Below are 12,412 nucleotides of genomic sequence, written 5' to 3' on the forward strand. Positions count from 1 at the left end.
GTTTTAGTCCTTGGCCAGGGAACTAAGATCCCACAAGGCTCGTGGTGCAATCAAAAAATTAATTAGTTAAAAATTAAAGAAGAAAACAAACAAACAAAAAACACTTTAACAAACAATTACCTCTCAAAAGAAATACATATGGCATGCTACCAGCTATGTAAGAAAGAGGATATAGGTACACATATACACTTACAGTCTTTAAAATTAAAGGAGGAAGTACAAAAATAAAAATTTTTAAAAATGAATACCTATGACAGAGGGAAAGACCAGAGTGGAGGGAATAGATATAGACTCTAAACTTACCTGAGTATACTTTATTTTGAAGATTTGGCTGTAGAACTATATCACTCTTCTACATAATTATTAAAGCAAAACTGAATTTCAAACAAAGTAATCCCTAAAACTTAAAATCAAAATGAAACAGATGTATCAAACTAGGAATTAAATTGATAGTGGAATCACTCACAGAAGAATCATTTCAAATAATTTTGATATGTTAATTTGACTATACATTCTTGGATTATGCATAAATTTAGTGTTATTGCCATTAGAAACCCAGACTCTCAGTATAAGGGAAAAGAAATATAAATATAAAACTGAGCAAGTTAAGCAAAGACTCTGTAATCTAAATTAAATTTGAATTTATCAGTGTGAACTCAAGACCTCTTAAATTTTTTTTATCTCTATCCACTGAAAAGACCTGGAAACAATTACCAATGGAGTAGCTATGAGCATGCCTAGAGGAAAGATTGTGAAAGATCTAAATATCATTTCCCAAGAATCAAGGCTCTTTGGAGAAATGGCCAATTCCAGATCTGGTGCAAAAAAAAAAAGTGTACAGGATGATCCCAGAACATCTTGCTATTCCAGAAAGCAAATAAGCTAGAAGGTCATGTCAAAAGGACTCAGAATCAATTTGAAGAGATTCTGTCTGGCTAAAGATGAGACAATTTGAGTATGAATAAGGTTTAAAATCAACACATTTAAAGTCCTTAAGTTCATAATGATACACACAAAAAAAGAAGAAAATCTCGTTGGATTCTCTTTGAGCATGTTAGGGAAGCAAGTCAACATTTTGAAAGTTGGTAAATAAAAAGAAAGAATCAGTATTTTTTTTTCTACTTTTCCTATATGAACTGAATCTCATTGTAATCAACTAGTTCGTTAGAGGAAGTTTCTATCGATAGATGTATTTCTGCTAATAGGTGAAAAAAAAATTAAGAATTAGAGTTTTAGACTTCCCTGGTGGTCCAGTGATTGACTCTGTGTTTCCACTTCAGGGTGCTTGGGTTCAATCCGTGGTTGGGGAACTAAGATCCCGCATGCCACATGGTATAAACAAAAAAAAATTGTTTTTTAATTAGAATTTTGCATTTGGGGTTTTGCAGCCTTCAACAACCAAAACAATAGGTTGAGGCCATGATCATCAATGGCTCGGAATGTCACTGAAAGAGAGATAAATACATATTCATGGTGTGCTTCCTGGTGGAGGTGTGCAGCATCACCTGTGAGGTATTCCTGCTAAAAAAACATCTAACCTGACTCTGTTAAGATACTAGTCACATCATATAAAGGGATACATTAAATGACACCACGGGGACGCGATCAGCAAAACCCACACTGTAGAAAACTCTACGAGACAAATACTTCATTTCTTCAATAAATAGATTGAAGAAAAAGGGGTTATCTCTCCAAGTCCTCTCTATTTTACTTCCCACTCTTACACAAAAATAGAGAGACATTGGAAGAGCCCGTACATTGAAAGAGTCTTAAGAGACATATCATTCAATGCAATCTACAGACCTTGTTTGGATCTTGATCAAACAAATACATCATATGTTTTCAAATAACACGGCAATTGGACATATTTGAACCCTGAAGGGATACTTGACAGTGTTAAGAATGTGTTGTTGATTTTGTAGGTGCAATAATGGTATTACAGTTACATGCTGAAAGTTCTTATCTTTAAAGAGACACAAGGAAATGTTTACAGATGAAATGATATATACAGTAGGTGATATTTGCATAAACTCATACAATGGAGGAGGGGGAGAGGTGGGCATATAGGAAGTTCACCCATGAGTTAGTAACTGTTGAAGCTGGGTGATGGGTATGCGGAGGTTCATTACTTTATTCTATTTTTGTATACACTTAAAATTTTCTATAATAGGCACTTCCCTGGTGGTCCAGTGGCTAAGACTCTACTCTTCCAATGCCGGGGGTGCCTGGGTTTGATCCCTGGTCGGGGAACTAGATCCCACAAGCCACAACTAAAGGGCTTGCATGCCACAACGAAGATCCTCCAAATAAGACCCGGCACAGCCAAATTAATAAATAAATATATATTTTTAAATTTCTATAATAAAAAATCTTAAGGAAAAAAAGCTAACACTAATTGTTTTGTAGTGTTTCTGCATTTCTGCTACAAAAACCACCTCTGAGGCCAAAGGTACTCGTCTGAACCTGAGAAACATAATGGGTTATAAGGCTGTGAAGAAGGAGGAGGAGGAGGAAGAGAAGGAGGGGGAGGGCAGAGGAGGAGAAGAAGGAAAGAAATACATTGATTAATGCTTCAGTCTATTTTTTTTTAATTGGGGAGAAGTTTACATGACATTACATGAGCTCCTTTAAAGTGTAAATTCACTCAGTACTTTCATCATGCTGAACACCCGTCATCTCCGTCAAGTTCCAAAACATTTCCACGCCCCCAAAATGATCCCCGCCCCCGACCCCGGCCCAGCCCTCTCCTGGACACCACCTGTCTGCTTTCAGTCTCTATGGATTCGCCTGTTCTGGATATTTCATATACATGGAATCAGAGAACAGTTTCATTTCAAACTGTGTTCAACCACATGTGTACTGACCTCTATTGTGTACCAGGCACCAGCTCAGCTCTAGAGATAAGATGATGAAGATGGATACACGACCCCAACCTTCATGGGGCATGAGACCATTGTGCAAACAAATACAATTAACTCTCTAATTACAAATGTGCAAATGCTGCAGAATTGAAAAACTGAATCTCCAGGGAAGGTAAAACAAAGGAGTGGGCCGTGAGGATCTGATCTGGTGAATGAGGGAGGGCTTCTCTGAAGAGGTGACATTTTAACTGAGCCCTGGGGAATTCCCTGGCTGTCCAGTGGTTAGGACTCTGCCCTTTCACTACTGAGGGCCTGGGTTCCGCTCCTGGTCAGGGAACTAAGATCCCACAAGCTGTGCGCCGTGGCCAAGAAAATATTTAAAATGTAAATAAAGTGAGCCCTACAGAATGACCAGGAATGGATGAACCAGCGGAGGACGGACAGATCTTCCTAGCCACGTCAGAGGGTAGACACTGGAAGCCTTAAACAGAGGGGTCATGAAACTTGACTTGTTTGATTTTGTGAGTTTTTTTTTTATTAACTGAAGTCCATAGTTTACACCAGGGTTCACTCTTTGTGTTGTATATTAATAGTTCTGAGTTTTGACAAATGTCTGAGGACAAGAGTTCACCATTACAGTATCATACAGAAAGTTTCACTGCTCTAAAAATATCCTGTGCTTGATCTTTCTTTTCTCTCCAGTCCCTCCCTGACCTCAATTGATCTTTTTACTGTCCCTATAGTTTTGCCTTTTCCAGAAGTTGGGCTCATATAATATGTAGCCTATTCAGATTGGCTTATTTCGGTTAGCAATATGCATTTACAGTTCTTCCATGTTTTTTCATGGCTTGATAGCTCATTCTTTTGTATGCGAGGGGGAGTAAATATACATAACATAAAATTTACCATTTTAAACATTTCTAAGTATGCAGTTCAGCAGAATTAAGTATTTTCACATTGTCGTGCAACCATTCCACCCAAAGCTTAGCTCATTCTTTATTACTCAATAATATTCCATTGTACAGATGAACCAGGGTTTGTTTTTAAATAAGACCACTGGCTTCCATGTAGAGGACTGATTGGAGAAGCATTAAGAATGCAGGCAGGGAAGCTGGGGAGGAGGCTAATGCTGTGGTCCAAGCAAGAGAGGATAGTGGCTTCTACTGGGGTGGTCTCAGAGGAGGTGGAAAGAAGTGGACAAATACTAATATGAGATCACGAGAGGGTGGAATTGTCAGGATTTGAAGATAGATTGAATGTGGGGTTTCCGGGAGAGGGAAGAGTTAAGGATGAAATCCAGCCTCGTAGCTTGGGGGACTGGGCAAGTAAGTAGGTGGTGGTGCCATTGACTGAGATGAGGAAATGAAAAAGGAAGGATGGATTTAGGAGAAGATCACAGATTCAGCTTTGGATTTGATATTCTGAAGTGTCTGAGAGATGTCCAAGTGGAGATGTGAAGTCACCCATTGAATACATGCGCCTCAGACCCCTTTCCCCTTTCTTATCAAACAATCCATCCCACTGACCTTAATTCTATTCCTAAACAGGCCACATTTCCTCCAGCCTCAGGACCATGGCTTTGCTGTTCCCTTTGCCCAGAACATCTTCCCTGAGATGGCCTTATAGCTAGGTCCTTCTGAACACTCAGATCTCAGGTCAAATAGCATCTAATCAAACAATCCTTCCTTGAACCCAAGTTAAGTCAGCCAGAAGGAGTGAGTTAGAGATCCACATGGACCAGATTTTGCTACAACGATGCTGCATTAAAAAAAAAAAAAAAACACTTCCTTGCCATGGGGATGATTTCGAAATGTATAGAAATATCCAATCAGTATGTTCTGTAACAGGACCTGACATAGTGTTCTAGGTCAATTATACTTCAGAAACAAACTCTTAGAAAAAGATATCAGATTTGTCGTTATGAGAGGAAAGGGGTGAATGAATTGGATAGAGGTGGTCAAAAGGTACAAACTTCCAGTTATAAGATAAATAAGTACTAGGGATGTGATGTACAACATGATAAATATAATTAACACAGCTAGATGTTATGTATGAACGTTGTTAAGTGCTCTCATCATAAAGAAAAATTTTTTTCTATTTCTTTAATTTTGCATCTGTATAAGATGATGGATATTCACTAAACTTGCAGTGGTCATCATTTCATGGAAGTATGTAGGTCAAATCATTATGCTGTTTACCTTAAACCTATCCAGTGCGTGTGTGCGTGCTAAGTCTCTTCAGTTGTGTCTGACTCTGTGCAACGCTATGGACTGTAGCCCACCAAGCTCCACTGTCCATGAAATTCTCCAGGCAAGAATACTGGAGTGGGTTGCCAGTATTGCTCCAGGAGCCCTTCCCAACCCACAGATGGAACCCATCTCTGCTTCTCCTGCACTGCAGGCGAGTTCTTCACCACCAGCGCCACCTTCATAGCCCAAATGTATACAGAGCTGTCTGTCAATTATATCTCAATAAAGCTGGAAGCAGAAGAAAAATAGCAGCTTCTACAAACTAAGTGCTTACAAAAGTAAGCATTCATTTCTCACCCAGGGGTCTGCAAGTCAGTTTGGGGTTCATCGCAGCTCTCCTAGGCTGGGCTCCAGGCCGTGGGGTGTGTGCCCCATGTATTTTCTCATTCTGAATCCAGGCTGAAGCAGCCCCCACTGTCTGAGACTCATGGTTCTCACGACGAGTGCCAGCTGCTCAAGAAGGGGAAATGGAGACAGCATCACTTCCACACACATTCTTTTGGCCAATGCAAGTCACATGGCTAATTCCAATGTCAACACAGTGAGGAAGTATATTCCTCCCATAGTGAAGAGGGCTGGGGAAAGTAAATATTTGCTGAACAATAATACAATCTACCACTGGACTCAACTTTTTTTTTTTCCAGATAGCTATGTTTATTGAGTAATCCTCCCACATGCTTATGAAATACCATCTTCTATGGATGGATGGATGGATGGATGAATGGATGGGTGGATGGATGGGGGAATGTGCCTTTCAAGGCAGGAAGATTCTCCTCCTTCTTCAGATGAGAAACCTGGGGAAAGAGAAGCAACTTGCCTGAGGTCACAGAAACCACCCGTGTCCAGCCCAGCCTGGCTGGCTCCTTCAGCTCAGTTCTCTACACACAGTAAGTGAGTGATAGGGGTTGAGGGGGTGGGGAGGGGTTGGGTGCTATTCTCTGGGCAGCGGGGCCACAGCTCCCATTCTGCCCCCTCATGAAGGCTTGGTTGACTTGCACATAATCGAGATCAAGCACACTGGAGGATCTCCTTGCTGAAATTTAATCTCAGGACTCACTCCGAAGCCAGGTGGGAACTTGATTCGTCATTTCCGGGTCTCAGAGTCCTGAAGGCTAATTGTATGCCTCGGGTGTGAGTCATCGGTGGCTTTAACTGCTGATTAAGTGTTCCATGAAATTCTGCATCCTAGCCCAACAATGCCCACCCTAAGGTACAGTCAGTCATCTAGATTGATACCAGAGTGGGACACACAGCAGAGCTCAAATACCAGGCACAGAAAATCTGGAAGGACATTCCTCAGATAAACGGTGCTTGTCTTAGATAAACAGTGAACACTTCTTTCAAAGCAGGATTACTCAGGACTTTAGCCTGATATCTGTGTGTAACGTTTGAACAGTTCACAGTGAACATACAAGTGGCTTCTGCCATCAGGGAGGCAAAAGACGTCTGGAAATATTTTCAAGTTCATACTAGCGTGCAAAAAGCAATCCCTCGCAGGATGGTTGGGAAACTCCCGAAAATCTTCCTTCAGGATCCTCCTCCCACACATTATCAGAAACTCGTTTTCAGAAACACTGAGTCAATCCCCAACCACTCCTGCAGTCAGCACACCAGTGGGTACCTACCACACGCCAAGGGCTGAGTGAGCCACCAGGGTGACGGGTGACAGGCTGGGGAGCAGGTGGGGCGGAAGTCCACGAGGTCTGAATCCATATGCAGCTGACACGAAAGGAATCGGCCCCTGGGCCAGACACTGTGCGAAGTGTTCCACATGGATTATCACATTTAATCCGCACGACAAGTCTATGTGGTCAGAGCTATTATTATCGTGTTTTACAGCTGTGGAAACTGCGGTACGGAGAGGCGAAGGAACTTGCCCAAGGTCACAGAATGAGCAGATGGCGGAACTGACTTTCAATTCCAGGGTCTGTGCTCTTAACCGGCTACACCCCACGCTGCCTCCCCGTAGGAACCTGCCTGAATTCCACAGGCAGGAAATTGTAGAGTCAGAATTGAAACCAAACAAGTTTCAGCAGCAGCCTCCAGAAAAACTTGCCTCTCATTGATAAGGTATCCCTCTCCCTTCCAGCCCTCCCTGTTTCTGGAGCCATCGCCAGCACGCTGGGTGACATGGGTGGCTTCCCTGAACCTCATTTCCCATGGCTGAAAATGACAGGATTACGGCAGCTGGAGAAGCTTGTGGGAGAGGACAAGTCCTCCTCTGAACTGTGGGAGGCTCTCAGTTTAGATATATCTGTGTACTTGCTGCTTTCCAGGAGCTCGGCGCAGTTAGCCAAGTGGGCACGGGAGCGAGTCTATTCCGTGAGCTCTGTGATGGAGAGGTGCGTTAGGTGCCCTGGGGCCAGAGGCCAGACACCAGCTGAAATGTCAAGCATTACGATGGATCCGGAAAACTCGGCTGAGGGAAAACTGGAATAAACAACCCCCAGGAGGAGAGGGGGAGGGGAGTCTGGTTCGTCATCTTTCCTGTTTTCCCAGCTGGCCCAGTCCCAAAACCTCTTCTTAATCTTGTCAAGATTTTGGCCTTCCGCCCCAGCAAGGAGACGCCAGGAGGCCCACAGCGAGCCAAGTCTTCAAGGAAGTGATGTCTTCTGTGGGTCAAGAAAAGGGAAGAGGCTTTCTGGGAGCCAGGAGAAGGCAGGGACTGAACCAGGGAAGCTTCCTCCTTTAGCCAGTGGAGTAATTGAGGCTTAGAACAGGGCAAGGTCTCTTGACTTGCTGATGGCAGGTTTGGGGCAGGTGGCCCCAGCTCCAGTTGCCCAGGACAGCATCTCCTCCACTGCAGAGCACTGACTGCCCTCTCCCTTCTCGCTCGAGGATAACCCAGGCAGGGGGAAGCTACCTACACTCCCTCTCCCCACAGCTTTTTCCAGTAACATCTCCCCATCAGTGCACTGGGGACTTTGAGAACAAAGATGTGGGTCCCGTGGGTACTGGAGGAGGAAGTGGTATCTGCAAAGCACTTGGTACATTTGACCATGTAGGAAATGGAACTGACAGACTCTCTGAAACAAAGAACCAAATCTCCCTAAGCACCTACTGCGAGCCTGTGCAAGGCCTGGCACATTCAACTCGATACATCATCTAATTATCACATTAACACTGGGAGGTAGATCACGGCCTCATTGTGCAGATGAGGCAGGAGATGTTTCCTGTGGACTCTACCTCCACCCCGTAGCTCTCTTCTGAGAACCACACCCAGCTGTCCACTTCATCTTGGGTATCCCCACTCTATGCACCACATTTCATTCCATCCTCCACTTGAACGACCCTAAATTCATCATCTTCCCCTCCCAAGGACTTCTGTTTTCCCATCACAGCCTCACCATTTAAAACCGGGGGACTTCCCCAGTGGTCCAGTGGTTAAGATTCTGTACTTCCACTGCAGGACACACAAGTTCCAACCCGGGTAGGGAAACTAACATCCCGAATGCCTTGAGGCACAGCCAAAGAAATAAACAAATAAATAAAATTAAAACCAACATGGGATATCAACCCTGGCTCCACCCTCTCTGGGCTTTCCTGGTGGCTCAGTGGTAAAGAAGCCACCTGCCAATGCAGGAAACCTGAGTTCGATTCCTGGGTCAGGAAGATTCCCTGGAGGAGGAAACGGCAACCCACTCCACTATTCTTGCCTGGAGAACCCCAGAGACAGAAGGTGCCTGGTGGGCTATAGTCCAGGGGGTTGCAAAAGAGTCAAACATGATTTAGCAACTAACCAGCAGCAATAACAACCACTCTCTCATCTGGTCCCACCTTCAAGTAGGAGTCCCAGCCAGTGGTCCCATCTCTGACTCTTTTGCCAGATGCTGGATTTCCTTAATTCTGGGGTTTGTAGAATAGTTTCCAGACTTCTCACTCCTCGATGACTCCAACAGTTTCCGAGTAGACATCCTGCCTGTATTTTATCTCTACACTCATATCTACGCCCCATCCAAATACCTATTCTTTCTAAAAATTCAGTTCTTCCTAATCTCACCTAGCTGAAAACCCTTCAGTGGTGTCTCACTGTCCTCAGGAGAAACTCCTTACCAGGGCTTACACGCATGCATGCTAAGTTGCTTCAGTTGTGTCCAACTCCTTGCGACTTCATGGACTGCAGTCCGCCAGGCTCCTCTGCTCATGGGATTCTCCAGGCAAGAATATTGGAGTAGATTGCCATGTCTTTCTCCTTCTCCAGGGAATCTTCCTGACCCAGGGCTTACCAGGCCTCCAAAAATCTTGACCCTGGCTGCCCTCTCTGGTCTCATGTTGGGTCACTACCTACCCTCTCTTCCCCACCTCCCACATCAGACATTCTGGAATACTCAGTTTGTCTTTCTCTTCCAGGGCTGAGCTCATGCTATTTTCTCTGCCTTCCCCTGTCTAACTCCTGTTCATCTTTCACGTCTCAGTTTAGTCACCATTTCCTGACCAGCCTGTCTTGAAGCTTTGTGAGCTGCCCCTTCAGTGAATTCCCAGGGTCACCCTGTACTTCCTCCACTGGGCTGCAAACCCTCTCCCTGTCCCATGCCCCTCTTTCAGCCCACAGAGCCTGCACAGCATGGCAGGATGTTGAAGTAGCACCCTCCAATGGAAACATAATGCATGCCACATGCATAACTCGGTATTTTCTAATAGTCACATTTTAAAAAGCGAAATAGAAAAAGATGAAATTAACTTTTTAAAGAGTTTTTTTCTTGATGAGGACCATTTTTTAAATCTTTCTTGAATTTGTTACCATACTATTTCTGTTTTATGTTTTGTTTCTCTGGCCACGAGGCACGTGGGAATCTTAGCTCCCTGACCGGGGATCAAACTGGCATTGCCTGAATTGGAAGGTGAAGCTTTTACCACTGGACCACCAGGGAAGTCCCTGATGAAGTTAATTTTAACAGTACGTTTTAACCCAATATTTCAAAAATTGTCTTATTTCAACATATAAGCCAGATATAAATTTTTAACCTTTGATTTTCTTCTAGGATTTTGAAATCTGGTGTGTGTTTTTCACTCACAGTGCAGCATCTCTGTGCTCAGTCGTGTCTGACTCTTTGCCACCCCGTGCACTGTAGTCCACCAGTCTCCTCTGATCACGGCCCATGGGATTTCTCAGGCAAGAATACTGGAATGCATTGTCATTTCCTTCACTAGGGGATCTTCCCAACTCAGGGTTTGAACCCACGTCTCTTGCATCTCCTGCTTTGGCAGGCAGGTTCTTTACCAACTGCGACACCTCGGAAATGCCTTTACACACAGTACATCTCAGTTTTGAGCGGCCACATTTCAAGGGCTCAGTATCACCATGGGCTAGTGCGGTTTGGGAGGATGCTTAAAGTTACTTGGTCTGTATCCTGCCCTGAGGACACTAATTCTGAGAAGTACTCACAGGCCTTCTATAGGAAAAGGAATTCTAAGTCACGTAAGTCTTCAAAACACTGGCAAAGTGAATCAGTTTTTATGCTTCCGGATCTCCCAGAGTCTTATCTGTGCTGGTATAAGACATGATATGAGAAAGAGACCAGAGAGCAGGGAGCATTTGCTCAACTCTTTTGAGCTCCAAGCTCTATTTTCACAAAGCATTTCTGGGGATTAGTGTTCAGTGGAATGTTCTGTAGTAAGTGTTGGTTTAGCCACATCCCTGAATCAGTCAATCCCAGGATCTCCATAAGTAGAATTCAGAGTTCAGAAAGCCCCACCTCATGTGCCTCTGAGCCTGGCACTCAGGCAAACACCCAAAACCTGAATATTGAATTGACAATTAATTCAGGGAGATTGCAGAGGGCTGGGCTAGAATCAGCAAGCAAAAGCTGCAGCATATCTGAGCACAAACAGGACAGCTTTGGGGGGTTTGAGTTGTGTGTTTAACAGTTTAAAGCTAACTTGCCACATCTTCTTGGAAAATGCAGAAGGTAGCCTTATGAGATGATTTCTCCATCTAGGAGTGATCAAAGCTAGAATTGTGGGGAGGTGGGGGAGGCGGAATTCCCCCAAGCATCTCTAATTGCCCTCCTTCAGAACTAAACGAATAAAATAAAATCAAGAGGAAAGAAAGCAAAAAAAATTTAAAAACCCAGTGAGATAAGCACTTGAACTTTAGAGGAAGTGATCAGATGGGCTTGCATGTTCTGGGCCCTTTATGAAGGATATACTTTGGGATTCTGCAGGCTCAGTGAAGGGTCAGTTTACAGCCAAAGACCCTTTGAGGCCACAGGTTCTTGGTTTTTGCTTTTTGGAGGTTTCGGCCATGCCCCACAGCATATGGGATCTTAGTTTCCTGACCAGGGATGGAACCTGCAACCTTTGCCTTGGAAGTGTGGAGTCTTAACCATTGGACCGCCAAGGAAGTCCCAGAATATTTTGTTTTAATTCAGATTTTTGATCCACTTTATACACAGTCAACATCTGGTCAATGATGAATTGAATCAATCAATCAATTAAAATATGTGTCTAGGGGTGTGGATAAGAGAATGGTCTACTTCTCTTAAAATTGTTTTTGTGGGACAAAACCAAGCAGGACCAATCTGCGCTGTTAAAGGTCATCAGGATAGTGGTTACGCTGAGGGCAAGGAGAGGAAGAAAGCACACAGGCCAGTGGTGTTGCAGGGTGCTGACCAATTCTGTTTCTTGACTGGGTGCAGGTTATACAGATGGGTTAAGGTTCATCAAGTTGCCAATTTTTGATATGCGTGCTTTTCTATGTCTATGTTACACTTTGGTAAGCAGTTTTATAAACTGCTTTTGTAATGACCGACTATTTTATCACACTAGGAGCAAAAGTGTGATTGTGATTAACCTGACTGAAATGATCAGGCCGGTCTGAGATTTGAGCTGAAGAGGAAGAGGTTAACCAACAGCCAGGTGTTTCTCATGGAGGCGCTGAGCAGTAGTTTTGCTGGCTCAGGGGGCAGTTAAAGTTTAGCCAAGCTGCAGAGGGGCCCTTAGCCATTGGCAGACAGGCAGCAGATGGATTCAGACCAATCATCTTAGAGCCTCCAGGTGCCCATCAGTAGAATGGAAGAATCTGGAAGTTGGAGGCTTTAAAGGTTGGAGTCTGGGCCCCCAGGTCATGCATGAAGCCTGACCCAAAGTGCCCATCAGTAGTGGAAGAATCTGGAAGTTGGAGGCTTTAAAGGTTGGAGTCTGGGCCCCCAGGCCATGCATGAAGCCTGACCCAAAGTAGGTCCTCAACAGTGTGTCCCTTTCCTTCCTCTTACCTGGATTTCTGGTATGGCAACCCTAGAAGTGCCAAAGCCTTCTGCCAGAAGGGGTTGGAGTGCCAGCAAGGATCCCAGAGGTGGGCAC

Source organism: Ovis canadensis, chromosome 13 (genome assembly GCF_042477335.2).
Source record: "Ovis canadensis isolate MfBH-ARS-UI-01 breed Bighorn chromosome 13, ARS-UI_OviCan_v2, whole genome shotgun sequence".
Classification (NCBI taxonomy): domain Eukaryota; kingdom Metazoa; phylum Chordata; class Mammalia; order Artiodactyla; family Bovidae; genus Ovis; species Ovis canadensis.